The sequence below is a fragment of the Bactrocera neohumeralis genome, unplaced genomic scaffold (genome assembly GCF_024586455.1).
Source record: "Bactrocera neohumeralis isolate Rockhampton unplaced genomic scaffold, APGP_CSIRO_Bneo_wtdbg2-racon-allhic-juicebox.fasta_v2 cluster09, whole genome shotgun sequence".
Lineage (NCBI taxonomy): Eukaryota > Metazoa > Arthropoda > Insecta > Diptera > Tephritidae > Bactrocera > Bactrocera neohumeralis.
The window spans coordinates 8,357,716-8,378,125 of record NW_026089622.1 but is presented as its reverse complement, the minus strand read 5'-3'; the positions used below and the strand labels follow the sequence as shown (position 1 = coordinate 8,378,125).

The 20,410-nt window shown below is 35.1% G+C and overlaps 1 non-coding gene and 1 pseudogene across 1 annotated transcript; both read right to left on the bottom strand.

The window, feature by feature from the left end:
• Nucleotides 1-5,648: 5,648 nt before the first annotated feature.
• On the bottom strand, nucleotides 5,649-5,851 carry LOC126764762 (small nucleolar RNA U3; annotated as a pseudogene).
• A 13,528-nt stretch (nucleotides 5,852-19,379) lies between these two features.
• Nucleotides 19,380-19,588, bottom strand: LOC126764752 (small nucleolar RNA U3). Its single transcript, XR_007668095.1, has one exon. It is a non-coding gene; the product is annotated as a small nucleolar RNA U3 (small nucleolar RNA).
• Between the last annotated feature and the right edge of the window lie 822 nt (nucleotides 19,589-20,410).

Sequence of the window (20,410 nt, the reverse complement as noted above, 5' to 3'; positions counted from 1 at the left end):
TTTAAATAATGTTCTTGTTGTTGCTTTGCAAGATTTTGTTATTATTAATTTTAAATATATTTTTTCTTTGTCTTTGTTGTTGTAAACTTTGTTATGTTTAATATCTTGTTAGTTTGTTAAAGTTTTAATTTGTTTTATTTTCCTTTCTCCCTTTTCTTTTCTGGGATACTCGATTTATAGGTTTGTTTCCGTTACCTTTGTTGATTCGGGTAACCTTATGGAAACTTGGAGGTTTTGTTGATTAAATTTTTTTTTTTTACACTTTTTTCTCCTTTTTATGGGATACTTGATTTATAGTTTTGTTTCCGTTACCTTTGTTTATTCGGGTTTATTGTTGATTAAATTTTTTTTTTACACTTTTTTCTCCTTTTTATGGGATACTTGATTTATAGTTTTGTTTCCGTTACCTTTGTTTATTCGGGTAACCTTATGGAAACTTGGAGGTTTATATTATTTTTTTTATTTATGAACATCCTATATGACATCCGTGTCTTTTATGGAGTCGAACCACACTTGATGAAGGATGGCTGTGGCATTTTATTTTTTTGTTGCGTGATCAATGATTTACAACTGTAATTGTATTCTTAATTTTAGTTCTTATAGTATTATAATCGCATGAATGGCTGTGGCATTTCTTGTTGCGTGATCTCGTATTCCAAAACTCGTAGCGTCGACTCATCGGTTGCTGTCATCGTCCAAGCCTCTGCACCATATAGCAGGACGGGAATTATGAGTGACTTATTGAGTTTGGTTTTTGTTCGTCGAGAGAGGACTTTACTTTTCAATTGCCTACTCAGTCCGAAGTAGCACCTGTTGGCAAGAGCAATCCTGCGTTGGATTTCCAGGCTGACATTGTTGGTGGTGTTTACGCTGTTTCCAAGATAGACGAAATTATCTACAACTTCAAAGTGATGACTGTCAACAGTGACGTGAGAGCCAAGTCGCAAGTGCGACGACTGTTTGTTTGATGACAGGAGATATTTCGTCTTGCCCTCGTTCACTGCCAGACCAATTTTCTGTGCTTCCTTGTCCAGCCCGGAGAAAGCAGAACTAACGGCGCGGGTGTTGAGGCCGATGATATCAATATCATCGGCATACGCCAGCAGCTGTACACTCTTATAGAAGATGGTACCTTCTCTATTTAGTTCTGTAGCTCGAATTATTTTCTCCAGAAGCAGGTTGAAAAAGTTATCGAACGGCTCGGAGAGGTCCCTCCCGATCATGACGGAGCTTCTCGTGTTGCTCCACGTCAGTTTACACAGTTTATTAGTTTATTAGTTATGCGGGGATACCAAATTCAGACATCGCGGCATAAAGGCAGCTCCTTTTCGTGCTGTCGAAAGCAGCTTTGAAATCGACGAAGAGGTGGTGTGTGTCGATTCTCCTTTCACGGATCTTTTCCAAGATTTGGCGCATGGTGAATATCTAGTCGGTTGTTGATTTGCCAGGTCTAAAGCCACACTGATAAGGTCCAATCAGTTTGTTGACGGTGGGCTTTACTCTTTCATACAATACGCTCGATAGAACCTTATATGCGATGTTGAGGAAGCTAATCCCACGGTAGTTGGCGCAGATTGTGGGGTCTCCTTTTTTATGGATTGGGCATAGCACACTTAAATTCCAATCGTTGGGCATGCTTTCGTCCGACCATATTTTACAAAGAAGCTGATGCATGCTCCTTATCAGTTCTTCGCCGCCGTGTTTGAATAGCTTGGCCGGCAATCCGTCGGCCCTTGCCGCTTTGTTGTCCTTAAGGCGGGCAATTGCTATTCGAACTTCTTCATGGTCGGGTAATGGAACGTCTGCTCCATCGTCATCGATTGGGGAATCGGGTTCTCCTTCTCCTGGTGTTGTGCGTTCACTGCCATTCAGCAGGCGAGAGAAGTGTTCCCTCCATAATTTAAGTAATCTCTGGGCATCAGTGACTAGATCACCTTTGGAGGTTCTACAAGAGTATGCTCCGGTCTTGAAACCTTCTGTAAGCCGCCGCATTTTTTCGTAGAATTTTCGAGCATTACCCCTGTCGGCCAGCTTATCAAGCTCTTCGTACTCACGCATTTCGGCCTCTTTCTTCTTCTGTCTACAAATGCGTCTCGCTTCCCTCTTCAACTCTCGGTATCTATCCCATCCCGCACGTGTTGTGGCTATTAGGGCTATAAATATTTGAAAAATGACCGATAAGCGTATTCTTCCTGCTATTCGTGCAAAAAATTTATATGCGACGAACATAAAACTACAATTATCCACACTTTTCTTATTAATTTAAATTAATAACCGAAAATTAATATCAAACGGGCAGTCAATCGAATTAATAATTCTTCTTGACTTAGTGGTATAAAATACACACGGGTTATTTTTCACCCATGAGGGCCTTTTTTGTCAGTGTTTTTTGAGGATCCGACTAGGGTTGAAAAGTTTTCTAAAATAAGGAATATTCCTTTAATTCACAAATTGCTCCCGTTCCATAGAAATGTTCTGTTTGTCCAAATCCAACAATTTTTTCATTATAAGACCAATTGCCACAGATTCTTTACTAACAGATCAAGTATGTCGCCGCGTTTTCGTTTAACCCATTAACGTCTAAATCAGATCTGTTGGTAGAAAATTGTTTTAAAAATTCGATTATTTCTAAACTTTTTTATGGCCAGTTTATTACTAAATTATTTACTAAAAGTTTAATTTAATATTAAATAATTTCAAGTTTTCATATGAACTTCTGTAGGTATTCTTAATAGATTAACCAGTTTTCTTTTGCTCCAAGATGAAAAATTTGATAAGTGCACTCGATTTTATGCCCGCTAAAGTTAAGCATTAAGGCTGTTATTTTTCGACAGAGAACCAAATACGGCATATAAAGGACAACGTTGTCTGGATGTAGAAACACTCTATGTAAGCTAATAGACTGATAAATTTGGTCTACTCCTACTTTGCTTTGGTTATACTTTTTAATCAGTCTGGTTATTTCGAAATCACTGTTTCCTTTCGAATATTACACCATCGTAGTACTTTTCTTAAGAGCTCTATGAAATCAAAATATATTCCCATTGTGACTTATCATCCATCGTCTTATCATTTTTGTCAAAACGACATTCAGCTCTACATCTTATTTCTTTTATTGATACACTATAAATGGGGATAAGCACTAAATATGAAAATTCTCAAAAACCCTTCCACTTCTTCGGTGCTTAGGACAAAACTAGGTATATTATTTTGATTGGCGTACATTAAACTATTTTCTCAAATAAATATGTAGATTTCCGATCGCTTATTGTGTTAAAAATGCTATCTATATGTTTTTGAACCAAATAAGTGAAGTAATATTGATTTTTCATATTATAATTAGGCGAAACTCGTCTCCAAAATGGTTCACAAAAGACACAATTTTAGTCGAAAACCTTAAGGGGCTATGCCAGTGTGACGCATGAAAAATTAGGCGATTTTCGTGATTTTTTTTTTAAAGAAAGTACTAGATTGAATGTTTCGACGTGCTATGGACGTAATAAAGTATATTTTTAGCTATATGAAATTTTTTTTTTTTTACAAATATATTGAAAAATAACGGAGTCATGTACTGTCTGCGGAAGTGCCGAAAAAAAAGTGCCTCAACTGCTGGCATGATTCCGGTCGAATGAGTAGCTGAATCAAAAAAATTCAAAATGTTTATTAAACTTAAATATATTTTCTATACAATGAACTACGATCTTTGAAAAATATCAAAAATTAAGAAAATGCCGTAATTTTGGAAAAAAAAGTAGTTTTTTACGAAAAAAATTGTGAGTTTTTAATGCCAAATTGCCCATTTTCAACCAATCAAAAAGATCGTAGTCTATTGTGTAGCAAATGTATTCAACTATATCCAGTTTTAATTTGAAGTCGATCGGTCAATTTCTCGTTGAGTTATAATGTCAGCAATTTGTTATTGTATTTGTTATATATGTTTGCACCTCTGAGCGGTCGCTATTTAGAACGCTGCCATTCAAAAACTATTGAAGATACCTCGCCGATTTCACAGGATATTTTTGAATATATAAACTATCGAAAAAGCAAAAAAAAAAGGTGCGTGGAGTCCCTACGCGCGGTTGAAGTTATACTTTTAGTGATATTCCAAGAAATGCATACCATTTTGTATGAAAGAAAACTAGAAAACTTAAATTCACATTTTATAAATTGATTATAATTTATTATCTCCCCGAGCACGCCTTTGCCCACAAGTCGTCTTTTCGCGACGATGGCAAAAGCTAACAAGTAAGGAAGGGCTAAGTTCGGGTGTCACCGAACATTTTATACTCTCGCATGGTAAAGTGATAATCGAGATTTCATTATTCGTCATTTAAATATTTTTCAAATACCGTATTTTTGTAAAGTTTTATTCCGCTATCATCATTGGTTCCTAATGTTTATACTCGTATTATACAGAGAAGGCATCAGATGGAATTCAAAATAGCTTTATATTAGAAGAAGGCGTGGTTGTGAACCGATTTCACCCATATTTCGTACATGTCATCAGGGTGTTAAGAAAACATTATATACCGAATTTCATTGAAATCGGTCTAGTAGTTCCTGAGATATGGTTCTTGGTCCATAAGTGGGCGGCGCCACGCCCATTTTCAATTTTTAAAAAAAGCCTGGATGCAGCTTCCTTCTGCCACTTCTTTCGTAAAATTTAGTGTTTCTGACGATTTTTATGAGTCGGTTAACGCACTTTTAGTGATTTTCAACATAACCTTTGTATGGGAGGTGGGCGTGGTTATTATCCGATTTCTTCCATTTTTGAACTGTATATGGAAATGCCTTAAAAAAACGGCTCTGTAGAGTTTGGTTGACATAGCTATAGTAGTTTCCGAGATATGTACAAAAAACTTAGTAGGGGCGGGACCACGCCCACTTTTCCAAAACAATTGGGTCCAAATATGCCCCTCCCTAATGCGATCCTTTGTGCCAAATTTCACTTTAATATCTTTATTTATGGCTTAGTTATGACACTTTATAGGTTTTCGGTTTCCGCCATTTTGTGGGCGTGGCAGTTGGCCGATTTTGCCCATCTTCGAACTTAACCTTCTTATGGAGCCAAGGAATACGTGTACCAAGTTTCATCATGATATCTCAATTTTTACTCAAGTTACAGCTTGCACGGACGGACGGACAGACGGACGGACAGACGGACATCCGGATTTCGACTCTACTCGTCGCCCTGATCACTTTGGTATATATAACCCTATATCTGACTCTTTTAGTTTTAGGACTTACAAACAACCGTTATGTGAACAAAACTATAATACTCTCGTTAGCAACATTGTTGCGAGAGTATAAAAATCATAAATTGCACAACTTTCTGGTGCTTCTCGCAAAAATCGATACGTGAATACATATCATACGTATACATACATACATATTTACGCATGTTTGTAGGCGAAGCTGCTACAGCGGCAAGGGGTGACAATCGGTGGCCATTACTTTACTTATGCCATAGAAATTCTATTACTACGAATATGGAAATGACAACGAAATAATGCAAATATGCTTATTTCTAAAGGTCATTAATTTCTTTGAAGAAATGAAAGGAATGAATGATCCTGAGAAGTATAGTCTTAACTTTTCAACGGCAAACGAAGAGCATTTCAACCAAAAGGAATTTATTCATTAAAATCACCACTCAGAAGTCGTTTTATCCGTTGTGAGCGAACGATTTTCGAAGAAACATCATTTCTAATATGCCACAAGACAAAATTAGAAATGAACTTTTTAAACCTCACGCTGTCAGATAAAACGATATACCTCGCCATCGCGGGTCGATTTCCAAAAAATAGACCAACGCAGGGTATTTCAACAAAAGGGCACATAAAATAGTTGAGATTTCGCAGAAATGAAAGACAAAGGAAAGAAAAAGCAGTATAACTTCAATAATGAACAAGCATACAAACATACATATGCGCAGCAGCAGCAAGGAAAGAGGTAACAATCGGCGATCCATTGTATATTTCTTTCATGCATAACCAAACCAATAATTAGGACAACGCAATTCAAGTGTCAATGGTGGTCTAGGTGGTAAGAGCTTCAAAAGTTACGACGAGCACGTAGGTACGTAGGTTCGAATCCCAACAGAATTTATTTTTAATTGAATATGTGATCTTATTTTATAATAACTCATTTTAAATATATAAAAGATTTACCTAAACATTATGATGATATTTTCATGATTCATACGCAATGTATGAATGTAAGCAATTTCGTTTTGCCTTCGGCATTTCAATTTCTCATGCTTCAGTTTTTGCTTTCAACCAAGAAATCGCTTTTATGTATGTATGTACATATGTATGTGCAATATATGCCTTTGCGTTTTGCCGTCGGCATTTCCTTATTGACATGCCAAAGTAATTATGTATTTCATTGTTTCGTTTTGGCCCAATTTTGTATATTATAAGACAAGTGTCAATAATTGCGCCAAAATCAAATATATTATATATTCATATGTAAACATGTTTTAAACTTTACATAAAATTGAAGTGTCAATAACTGCGCCAATTTTCATACAGTTGGAAATTTTGCGCGAATAAGACGTGTGCGGGTTAAGTCGTGAATTTAACTTATATTAATTAATTTGAAAGTGCCGAAAAATGCGAAACGAAATTTCAATAAAATTAAGTAAATTTACATGTATTTTCATTTATATTTAATTGTTAATAATTTTTATACTCTCGCAACAAGTTGCTAAGGAGAGTATTATAGTTTTGTTCACATAACGGTTGTTTGTAAGTCCTAAAACTAAAAGAGTCAGATATGGGGTTATATATACCAAAGCGATCAGGGCGACGAGTAGAGTCGAAATCCGGATGTCTGTCTGTCCGTCCGTCCGTCCGTCCGTCCGTCTGTCCGTCCGTCCGTGCAAGCTGTAACTTGAGTAAAAATTGAGATATCATGCTGAAACTTGGTACACGTATTTGTTGGCTCCATAAGAAGGTTAAGTTCGAAGATGGGCAAAATCGGCCAACTGCCACGCCCACAAAATGGCGAAAACCGAAAACCTATAAAGTGTCACAACTAAGCCATAAATAAAGATATTAAAGTGAAATTTGGCACAAAGGATCGCATTAAGGAGGGGCATATGTGGACGTAATTTTTTTGGAAAAGTGGGTGTGGCCCCGCCCCCTACTAAGTTTTTTGTACATATCTCGGAAACTACTATAGCTATGTCAACCAAACTCTACAGAGCCGTTTTTTTAAGGCATTTCCATAAACAGTTCAAAAATGGAAGAAATCGGATAATAACCACGCCCACTTCCCATACAAAGGTTATGTTGAAAATCACTAAAAGTGCGTTAACCGACTAACAAAAAACGTCAGAAACACTAAATTTTACGGAAAAAATGGCAGAAAGAAGCTGCACCCAAGCTTTTTTTAAAAATTGAAAATGGGCGTGGCGCCGCCCACTTATGGACCAAGAACCATATCTCAGGAGCTACTAGACCGATTTCAATGAAATTCGGTATATTATGTTTTCTTAACACCTTGATGACGTGTACAAAATAGGGGTGAAATCGGTTCTAAACCACGCCTTCTTCCAATATAACGCTATTTTGAGTTCCATCTGATGCCTTCTCTGTATAATATTTCCGTAGCATCTATGGTTCGAAATTGGGCGAAATATATTCACAACCACGCCTACTTCCCATATACCACAATTTTGAAGTCCATCTGATTCGTTCACGTTAAAGTATATAAGTTCAACACGAGTGAAGATAACGGACCAAAACTTTTCACAAATACTGTATTTCTGGTGTAGCATAGCCCGAATAAAAATCACCGAGATCAGACCATTTTATTGAAAATATCGGTAAATATCTCAGATATTCTAAACATATTCATAGGAGATGTGTTCCTTCCAACAGTGTTCGTCTGTGCCAAAAATGGGCAAAATCAAGCCAATATTTCTTCTTGCCCCCACATATATATATATAATATATATATTGGTCAAATTTTGAATTACCTTAATAAATTTGCATGGAAATATGTTCATACTTAAGTCAACGTGTTGGCCCCATATACATATGTAATAACACGATTTCTGCCTTTACTTTTTACTTTACGCCGAATATGTATATTGCGTACTTCCTAAGATATCTTTAAAATATTATAAGAATACATATATGTGACCTGGAAAACGGAAAGGGGGCTTAGGTGTCAAAAAATTAATTTTCACTTTTTAGTTGGTTCGGATGGAAGATGAGATGCTTTTTCACGTGATAGAATCCAAAAAGTCATAACTTGTTTGAAAGTTAGCTCCTTTTTCGTGGACCAGGTCACATATTATACATTAAATTTTTTAGGCACATGTAAAATCCAACTATATTTGAAAGTCAGTAAGAAATACTAACGTAAATTAATAGTAGTCTAGTATCAAAGGCACGCAATTAGAAAACCTGCTTTTCAGATGGACCAAATTAGTATTAATTGTTTTAATTTGGCTTATGCGAAAAAATCGCGATTTACAAAGCTCCATAGATAGCTTATGGACGGTTTAGGTATTAAGACACAGATGTGTACATAGACCTAATAATTTACAATATTTAGCATATATATTTAATGGGAATTAGTATTTATTCTTTAAAATTGTTTTCAATGTATTTGGCTGCAAATCCCCTTACTCAAATGTTATTGAATAATTTTTAAAACAAAAATGGCTTACCTACCTGTGTCTATTCATAACAACTCAAACTTTCAACCTTGATATATGGTATACTTAAAAATTGTTTTCACAAATTTTCTACCTACATAGTTTAGCCTTCACGAGCGAACTTTTGCGGAAGATGAACTCCTTTGTTTCAGAAAGCATTAAAAAAAGCAATTTACGTAGGAGTTTTCCGTGTAAATACTTTCAAGGCTATTAAGCAAATTACTAATTTCTAAGAGATATATATATGTATGTACTATACGAGTATATGTATAATTTATATATTATTATGCTAGATGTTTATACTTTCAGTTACACTAAATAACTTGAGTAGTGAAGTCTACATTTTTAGCTGAAGTTTTAATTAATTAAGTGAAAATTTACCATAGTGGTGTTAGCATCATAAATCATATCAATATAATAAAATATAGAACGAATCTATATCATCATCCACTTGAAAAGAAGACTGAAAGAAGACCAGCAAGTTACCCTAAAAAGAGAACACAGGAGTCATTCGGAAGAAAAATCAGAAAGTATTTACACACTTGTTTTAATAGATTATGATTAAATTATTTATTTTTTTAATAGATTAAGATTAAATTATTTATTTTCTTTAGTAAGATTGAATTTTAAGAAATTATGCCTAGATTAAATAAAAGATCTGTTGTACAAAGTCGACTTGAAAATAGAAGACGTATGCAGATTCTTCGGGCTAACTCATTATATAGAGCTAGTGAGCAATCACATAATACTCAAAGCCAGGCTAATCGCAGATTAGATCCAGAAGTCCGCCTGTCAGAACAAAGTACCAATACAGTTCAACATAGGACAAGGCGACAAAATCAAGAGGTTCGGTCTGCTGAGCAAAGTATAAATACTGTTCAGCATAGGTCTCGGCGGGAAAATCCCGAAATAAGGTCAGCTGAACAAATCATAGATACCAATCAGCATAGAACCCGGCGACAAAATCCTCAATTTCGCTCTGAAGAGCAAAGTAGGAATACCCGAGAACATAGGTCCCGCCGGGAGAACCCAAATCTTCGGTCTGCTGAGCAAAGTATAAATACTGTTCAGCATAGGTCTCGGCGGGAAAACCCAGAGCTTAGGTCTGCTGAGCAAAGTATAAATACTGTTCAGCATAGGTCTCAGCGGGAAAACCCAGAGCTTAGGTCTGCTGAGCAAAGTATAAATACTGTTCAGCATAGGTCTCGGCGGGAAAATCCCGAAATAAGGTTAGCTGAACAAATCGTAGATACCAATCAGCATAGAACCCGGCGACAAAATCCTCAATTTCGCTCTGAAGAGCAAAGTAGGAATACCAGAGAACATAGGTCCCGCCGGGAGAACCCAAATCTTCGGTCTGCTGAGCAAAGTATAAATACTGTTCAGCATAGGTCTCGGCGGGAAAATCCCGAAATAAGGTTAGCTGAACAAATCATAGATACCAATCAGCATAGAACCCGGCGACAAAATCCTCAATTTCGCTCTGAAGAGCAAAGTAGGAATACCCAAGAACATAGAATTCGACGCCAAAACCCTATTATTCGGTCAAATGAGCAGTCTCATAATACCGTAGTACACCGAGAACTTAGAAGAAATCCTAACTATAGACATTTAGAGCGCATACGTGATCAGATACAAAGAGAACGTTCAAGAAGAAATCCTGAAACAAGGAGAGAGGAACGTTATAGAGAAACGCAACGACGACAGCTTATCAGGAGGGGTGCAAGGGAACAAATTTTAAATCAGAGACGTCAACAACAAAATCTGGTCCGTATTCATAGAGAAAACTTAACAAATAGGCAAATTCAAAATGAAAGGCAGTCCCAACGAAATATATTAAACAGAGAAAATAATGTCTCTGATATTTTTGCAAATGGTGGCATTTCAAGAGATTTTCGAAGCATTTATTTTGAAAATATAAAGAAAGGTCCCACCGAAATATGTATTTGCTGTGGGGGATTATGGTTTCCACATCAAGTACGCAAGTTAAATTTCGGAACTATAGCTCAAGTTCACCCAGATGCTACATCTGTTTTCTTTTTAAAGCAAAAGTTTCCTTCTGAAGATGGAAACTACAATTTTTGCTTAACTTGCAAAAATGGGATTGCCAAAAATAACATACCAAAAATATGTTTGTTAAATGGTCTAGACTTTCCGGATATACCAGATTGTTTAAAAAATTTAACCCCTATTGAAGAAAGGCTAATAATGCCTCGATTGCCTTTTATGACCATTCGTCCATTGGGATATCAAGGCCAAAGTTCGATTAAAGGTGCCGTTGTCAATATACCTATTTCTGTTAATAATGTTGTGACATCTCTACCGAGGACTTTTGATCAAACTCATGTGATACAAATTCACTTAAGAAGACGTATGGAATACAATCATGATTATATGACTGATACCATACGGCCTGCGAAGGTTATGGAAGCTTTGCGATTCTTAGTGAATACTCCTCTGTATCGTGAGCATAATATACACATAAATGAGAATTGGATTTCAGGCTTTAATAACCAAGAAGAAGTTCCCTTTGTTGCATCTGCTGAAGATGATAGATTGGTTCAATCTCTTTATGAGGAACAGACTTCCCATAATAATCACACAGACATTCCCATAGCACCCGTACCTGCAGAACTGAACCCAGGTAGTCAAGAGACTCTTTTAGACAATATTCCTATAGAAAACATGGAATATAACCGTTTAGTTATAGCGCCAGGGGAAGGGCAAAGGCCAATTGACATAGTTCAAGATAATAATTCGGAAGAATTGTCATTTGGAACAATATACGTTGGGCAAAAACGTACATGCTCTGAAACATATAGTAAGATAGTACGTTCCGAAATTCGCCGCTTTGACCGCAGAGCGTGTACCATTCCGAAGTTGTTCTACGACTATAAAAAATTAGAACTACTGCAAATTAAGAATAGTACATCCATTTGCCTCCGAAAGTTTTCAGGTCGTAACCGTGTTACGGCTCAAAATGTATTAAATGAAAACTTTGTTCAAAACTTGATTCAACATGATGACGGTTACAAAGTTTTGAAAGGTGTTAGATCCTCTCCTGCTCACTGGGAAGCTGAGAAAAAAAAAGCAATTGCAATGATTCGCCAATTTGGGCTTCCAACCTTTTTCATAACTCTATCGGCTGCTGAATCTCAGTGGGTTGAGCTGTTGGTTATTCTGTCGAAAACTGTTGATTCAAAAGATATTTCACAAGAAGAAGCCAACATTTTATCAACCCAAGATAGATATCGCTTAATCCGCTCAGATGCGGTTACTTGTGCTAGATATTTTGATTACCGCTACCGGCAAATCCTTAAACTTTTTAAAGATAATACCGGCATTTTTGGAACACATTTTGTAAAAAACTATTACTGGAGAGTAGAGTTTCAACAGAGAGGTTCCCCGCATATACATGGCATGTATTGGCTTAATAATGCTCCCAAGATCAACCTTCAAAGTCCTGAGACATTCTCCGAAGTCATTGATTTCATTGACACTTATGTTTCAACAGATAGTTCAGTAAGCCACTTGGAACATTATTTAGATTATCAAAAGCATAATCACAGTCGGTCGTGTACTAGAGAAATAAGAGGACAACAATTTTGTCGTTTTGGTATACCATATCCACCAATGCCTTGCACACAAATATTGCTTCCTTTTCCAGACACAACCCAAGATTTGGAAAGGCATAAGGAAAACTTTTCTAGAATTCAAAATGTTTTAAATTCAACTCTGACTACAGAAGATATATCGAATTTAGATAATTTTGAAAATTTCTTGAGCGATAATAGAATAAACATGTCTTTTGATGACTATTTGTTAGCTCTGAGATCAAGCTTATCAAAACCTAAAATTTTTCTGAAAAGAAAAATGCAAGATCGTTTTATAAATGCTTATAATCCTCTTATTTTGGAACTCCATAGGGCTAATATGGATATCCAATATATACTGGATGCATATGCTTGCTGTTCCTATATAATTAATTATATTAACAAATCGAACAGAGGAATTTCTAGGCTCTTAAATGAAGCTATATCAGAAGTAAATGCCGGAAATTATACAATAAAGCAAAAACTTCAACATATAGGTCATAAATTTATATCAGGCACGGAAATATCTGCACAAGAAGCTGTTTATTGCTGCATTGGGCTTCATCTTTCGGAAGCTAGTAATGGAGAAATATTTATAAATACCTCACGACCAGAGGAACGTGTGCGAATGGTAAAACCTAGGGCGGAACTTCAGAACCTTCCTTCAGATTCTACTGAAATATTTGTAGCTGGTATTTTAGACCGTTATGTGCAGCGGCCCGATCAGTTAGAAACTGTTTGCTTAGCAGATTTTGCATCTATGTTTAAATTTGTGAAATCCAATAGAATAGTGCAAGACAGTGATCATGAAGAAGAAGAGAGGGAAGATAATAACGTACCAGATATTGGGGTACCCATTGCACTTAGAGACGGCAGCGGTTTTGTTAAAAAACGTACCAAACCAATTATTATTCGGTACAGAAGGTTTAGTCCTGATGTGACCAAAGTTGAGTATTTCCGCGAAATGGTAATGCTTTTCTATCCATGGCGGAACGAACAGGAAGATCTTATTGAAAATGATAATGAGCTAACTTGTATAACTCACCGTATTTTAATTGAGGGAAATCGAAAAAAATATGATGTTTTTGATCAAAGAGAACTGGAAAGTGTCTTAGAAAGTCTTTATAATGAGACAGACTTAGAAGAAGCTGTACAAAATGAACTACCTGTTGTGGAAAATGAGTTTCGGGTGTTAGCACTTCCAGAAATAAGCCCTAATATTAATTTGCTGGATTTGCATGGCGAACATACAACAGATAATGGTACTGAATCTGATTGCAATATTAGGCTTATTAAACTACCCCTTTAATTTCGGTTGAGGAATTATTTTCTCTAGTTCAAAGTTTAAATATTAAGCAAAGAACATACTTGACTCATTTGATGCATCAGATTAAAACAAGTCGACCATTTTATGAATTCATTGGGGGCGGAGCAGGTGTTGGAAAAAGTCGTTTGATATCTGCAATATATCAAGCTCTTAACCATCGCTTCAATTCTACACCTGGATCCATCCCAAGTTCTTTAAAAGTTCTCCTTTGTGCACCTACGGGTAAAGCAGCATTCGGGATAGGTGGACTGACACTTCACTCAATATTTTCTCTTCCTGTAAATCAGCTGAATAGAGAGTTGAGGCCCTTAAGCAGTGACATAGTTAACTCTTTGTATTCCAAACTTGCTGATTTAAAACTAATCATAATTGATGAAATATCAATGGTGGGCGCTCGAATGTTTAGCTATGTTGATGCTAGGCTTAAACAAATTTTTAAAACAAACAACCCATTTGGTGGCATACCGATTATAGTGTTTGGAGATTTGAAGCAACTCTCACCTGTTGGAGATAGGTGGATATTTTCTTCTAACTCTAATGATGCTTACAGCACTTTAGTTGGTTCTCCTTTGTGGGACTTATTCAAATATTTTGAATTAACAGAAATAATGAGACAAAGGGACGATCAAGCTTTTGCTATTGCGTTAAATCGTATGGCATCTGGCACTATGACAAATGATGATATATCATTAATTCAAACTCGGGTAGTTAATTCTGAAGAAGTCCCCGATGATGCGATCCATTTATTTTGGTCAAACGAAGAGACAAATAATTTCAATGCCCTTAAGCTCAGTCGAATTACAACTGAAGCTATTTCTTCAACTGCCAAAGACTCTGTAAGAGGAATGGGTATAGGTGATCAACAAGGGAATATTTTGGAAAGAGTTCAACTTTTCAAAACTTCTGAAACACAGGGACTTCCTTATCAGTTGACACTAAAAACCACTGCAAAATACATGATTACAGTGAATATAAACACATGTGATGGTTTAGTTAATGGGGCAACTGGAGAACTAATGCAAATTGATTATCCAGTAATTCTTTGGATTAAATTCTTGGAACCTTCTGTTGGTTTGATAGCACGATCAAAAAAGCCTCATCCTTTAGAAAGTTCTTGGACCCCAATTGAAAAAGTTATTAGATCTTTTCAATATAAAAGAAATGAGCAAATTATAATTGAAAGAAATCAGTTTCCAGTTGTTCCAGCTGAGGGAATAACCATTCACAAAAGTCAGGGTGCTACATATAATAAAGTTGTCGTTCATACTCGACCCAGAATGCCTAGAGCTTCGATATATGTCGCTTGCAGTCGAGCTACTACGGCAGTAGGTCTCTTTATTATCGGAAATTTTATTCCTCCTAATAAATTTTCTGAATCGGATCCAGTATTTAGGGAAATGATGGAATTGAGCACATCTAAAGCCCTGATTACAAGTTTCGATTTTATGATTTCTCGATCATCAGCACTTCAAATTTTATATCATAATGCTCAGAGTCTCCACGCTCACATTAACGATATAAAAGGCGACTGTCTGATGCTATCTTCAGATATTTTATGCTTCGTAGAAACCTGGAGCACTCCTGTTGAACATTTTGAGATACCAGGATTTACTCTTATAAACGAGCTGAGGATAGATAGCACTGAGACAAGCAACCGAAATAAACGGGGCCTTATAATTTATGCAAAGCATAGTGTTGCCAGCTCTATAGAACCGAAGATTATGAAGAAGATTTATTCAGACCGCAAAGTTTTAGAAGCAGTTTTGTTTAAATGTTTCAACAACAATATTCTGGTTCTTTACAGAAACTCAGCTTTTCCCCTCAGGCTTTTTATTGCAGAACTTCAAGAAATTCTTACTACAGAGTTGTGCAATCAAAATGTCTTAATTGTGGGAGATTTTAACATTTGCTTAAAGTCTGCAGGGTCTACAATAAAAAATCTTCTTCAAGATAAAAACTTTAGTTCCCTGCTTAGTGTAGAATATTCAACTACACCTGCGGGGAGGCAAATTGATTGGGCATTTTCAAACATGGATCATTCTCATGTTGATGCTATCACTTATGAGACAGTGCATAGCTATCATGATGGTATTTGTGTCTCTATTTCGGACTAATGCTATGTACAATAGTATCTTTTTCACACATAAGGGCATTAGAATAGGTTAAAAATATGACATTATGAATTAATAAATAAATATTTAAACTTAGAAATTTTAAATCATTTGTATAATTTGTTAGTATATAAGAATTTGTATAAACATAAGGTAGAATTAAAATAATTTAACAAATCTTTCAAAATTTTAATATTATATAATAAAATATACATTATTATATATTAAAAGAAATGCAGTTTTTTGAAAAAAAAATATTGTTTTAAATACAATATATATTTTTGGTAATATATATAAGAATTTGTATAAATATAAAGTAGAAGTAAATATTTTAAGAATAAATGAAATGTACGTAGGATAAATTTTGCTATTTATAAAATCATATCTTTAGGTTTTAAAAATAAAACATTTAATTATTAAAATATATAATACTTATTACTTCTAAATCAAACCTATATAATCTTATTGATGTAAGAAATAAAATGTGCATTAACTTCGAAAAACGATTGTTTTTGTTTTTTTACATAGTCCTCAATACAGTCAAAATAAATGAAAATACAATTCAATACTCAAAGTACACAAATTGATCTAATCTAATTAATTTTACAGCAAAATAAAAAAATATGTAAATGACGGATAATGAAATCTCGATTATCACTTTATCATGCGAGAGTATAAAATGTTCGGTGACGCCCGAACAAGCAAAATGCGAAACAATCATACATACATATATTATGTCGTTTGCACATTTGTCTGTATGTTTGCGAAAGCAAATATTCTACAAAAGCATATTTCTATACTTAAACAAAATTATTAGAAACATCGTATGTTTCTTATGTACATGCATAACCAAACCGTACTTAAGTCGGTATATTATCACAGCAATATACATAATCAGCGTTTGAAAAACTACGCTACTCTCGTAGCATTTCATTTTACTCTTGCTACCGCTCTCACTTTGTCGGGAGCCGCAGCATAGCCTTAGCATAACAATGTAAAGTATGTGCTCTACTCTGCTCCGAGTTTTGTTAGGTAAAAAACTATAGCTGGAGCGGGAGCAAAAAATTAAATTCTGCGCTATGCTGTGGCGTAGCGGTAGCAAAAAATTGGGAGCGGTAGCACAGCAGAGCAAATGAAAATTTTCATGTGCTACAGCTCCCGAATGTGTTTGTTGTTTTTTTTTTCTTTTTTGCTATTTTCTGGCATTTACAAGTATGGTACAAGTTGGTATATAAAAGAAAGTCGTTTATAACTCAAGAACGGCTGAACCGATTTGGCTTAAAATTGGTGGGAGGTAGTTTAGAAGCAGGGTAAGGACATAGGATACATTTTATCTATTTATGCTAAAATTCAATACAGCTCATAAATACAAAAATTATATTTCAAATCATAAGCATTTGTTCAAAATTTATGTAAGAATCATTTGAAAATTTTAGTAATTCAAAAATAGAAAGAAATAAGTAAAAATTTTCATTTCCAAACATGCTTAGTATATGGGTTATACTGATTTTGCTTCTTAACCAGGTAGTTTTTTTTTTAAGACGAGCCCGTCCGATATATTTAATATCACAACAAAAAATGGCATTGGAATTTTCATCGTCAAGCGGATACTTTGCTAGATTATTGGTCAAGGACGCAAATGCATTCATAAAAAACCAAGCGCGATATCTAACGTAAAGATAAAGCGGAATAATTGGAGTGTTGATAAAAAGGTTTATTATAATTTTAGATATACAGAAATCTTTTCGATTCTTTGCAATATACATTGAAGTATGTATATGCGAACAATTTCAAACTGATTCTAATATAAAATTGGTAAATATTTTATTATCTAATTCACTTTATTAATATATTTCTTAAAATATTTGATTTTAGATTTATAAAGGCACTTGACGCAACAAGTGCCAAAATGATTTGCATAACATTGTTTTGTTTGAATTATTCAATTAATTCAAATATTATGCCAGAAAATAGCAAAAAAGAAAAAAAAACAACAAACACATTCGGGAGCTGTAGCACATGAAAATTTTCATTTGCTCTGCTGTGCTACCGCTACGCCAGAGCATAGCGCAGAATTTAATTTTTTGCTCCCGCTCCAGCTATAGTTTTTTACCTAACAGAACTCGGAGCAGAGTAGAGCACATACTTTACATTGTTATGCTAGGGCTATGCTGCGGCTCCCGACAAAGTGAGAGCGGTAGCGGTAGTATAGCTATAATTTTAGAAATTTTGCTGCTACGGAGTAGTAAATGAGAACCCTGTACATAATATACATATACATAATATTGCTGTGATAAATTTAATTTCTATTAGTAAGAAAAATATTTATTTGTATAGTATACGATGTTAAAAGGCATACATCTTCTATCCTATCTTGTGTATCTGCACATGCTCATATGAGTGTATGTATACGCATGTGCCCGTTCAGAAATTTTTCATCACTTATCAATATACTTATTACATGTGCGCGCATTGACTTGTCCATACATTCATATACACTCAGTCCTTTTTTTACGCGATTATTGGTTCTGCCACTAATCGCGTAAAAAAAATCGCGTAAAAATGGTTAGTTTTCCAATATTAACTGACGAATTGGTTCCGAATATAAAAAATATCGCGTATAACAAAATTTACGCGCAAAAAAATATTCAAAAACAATACAATAAGTTTCAAATTTCAGACTTATGATTTATTCATTCATAACAAAATAAAAAATACAAAACAAAAACCATATATAAAGGAGAAGAAAATAGAAAATAGGTAGATTTATTGAAAACACCGTTGAATGCTGTTTAATCACTGTCATTATCCGTAGTGGAAATTATTCTTAGCCGCTTATTTTGATGGCCGGCACTGATATCACTAGAATTTGTACCAGAATCAATAGTAAGAACTATGGATTGATGTTCTGATTGACTTAGCATCTGCGACTGAGTTTGCACCATAAATTCAGTTAATTTTGTTTGAATGCTTCTTTTTGGACCCAATAAATTCCGATGTAGTTCTTTATATCTTAACATGCAGAGACTCAATTCTTTTTGAAAAATTCGTGCACGTTCGGCATCAGTATCATTTGCTACAAAATAATTTTCCAATTCTGCTGCAAGCTTTAGACCTTATTATAGTTAGGCCTTTAGTCTTTTAACGAAATTCCCGAAACTGTATACCCATACACTCACACACGCATACCAATATCCACACACTATTAGGGTGCGCCGACATATTCAAAAATTATTACGCTTAAAAATATGTAAACAAGCAAAAAACGAAAAAAAGCAATCGCGTTAAAGTGAAAAATTCGCGTAAAAAAAATAACCGCGTTAAAGTGAAATAGCGTAAAAAGAGATCGCGTAAAAAAAGGACTGAGTGTATACTTATATGTACATATATTTGCATACATTGCCGAATAATGCACAAGCATACAAACATACATATGCGTACACATAGGCGAAGCTGCTACAGCGGCAAGGGGTGACAATCGGCGGCCATTACTTTACTTATGCCATAGAAATTCTATTGCTACGAATATGGATATGACAACGAAATAATGCAAATATGCATATTTCTAAATGTCATTAATTTCTTTGAAGAAATGAATGATCCTGAGAAGTATAGTCTTAACTTTTCAACGGCCAACGAAGAGTGTTTCAACCAAAAGGAATTCATTCATTAAAATCACCACTCGGAAGTCGTTTTATCCGTTGTAAGCGAATGATTTTCGAAGAAACATCATTTCTAATATGCCGCAAGACAAAATTAGAAATGAACTTCTTAACCTCACGCTGTCAGATAAAACGAAAATACTTCGTCATCGTGGGTCGATTTCCAGAAAATGTAAATGAAGACCGTACTTCACAGGATCATTTCTGTAGTGAAGTATAGTCTTAACTTTTCAAAGACCAACGCAGGGTATTTCAACAAAAGGGCATATAAAATAGTTGAGAATTCGCAGAAATGAAAGACAAAGGAAAGAAAAAGCAGTATAACTTCAATAATGAACAAGCATACAAACATACATATGCGCAGCAGCAGCAAGGGAAGAGGTAACAATCGGCGATCCATTGTAAATTTCTTTCATGCATAACCAAACCATAATTAGGACAACGCAATTCAAGTGTCAATGGTGGTCTAGGTGGTAAGCGCTTCAAAAGTTACGACGAGCACATTGGTACGTAGGTTCGAATCCCAACAGAATTTATTTTTAATTGAATATGTCACCAACCAAAAACATTGTTCTACAAAAACAACAACAGCATAAGCATGGCAACATTGTGTTGTTGGTAGAAAAGCCGAGCTGTGCCGAAAGAAACGAACAAACGATCGCCGATTGTCACCGCTTCGCTTGCTGCTCGAACATCTTCACAGACAAGGTTGCGTAGATTCATATTGAGCAAGGTTGTGCAACCTGAATCTATCGCAACCTTTTCCGAACTCGTATAAGAAGTATAACTTCAAAAAAAAAATTTTTTGAAAGTGTCACACTGGTATAGCGCCTTAAGTTTAATTTCGCATTTTTTTCGACAATGTATACATATGTCATGAACATATGTATAAAAATATTCTAAAAGAATTAACCCCACGAAATGTCCAACTTTGCAGAAATTACACTTTACTGTCATAAACAACGTATGTATGCAGGTTTTTATGTAGGTTTACCACACTTTTAGTATGATTAATGTGATATAAGCACATAAGTTTTAAGAAAATC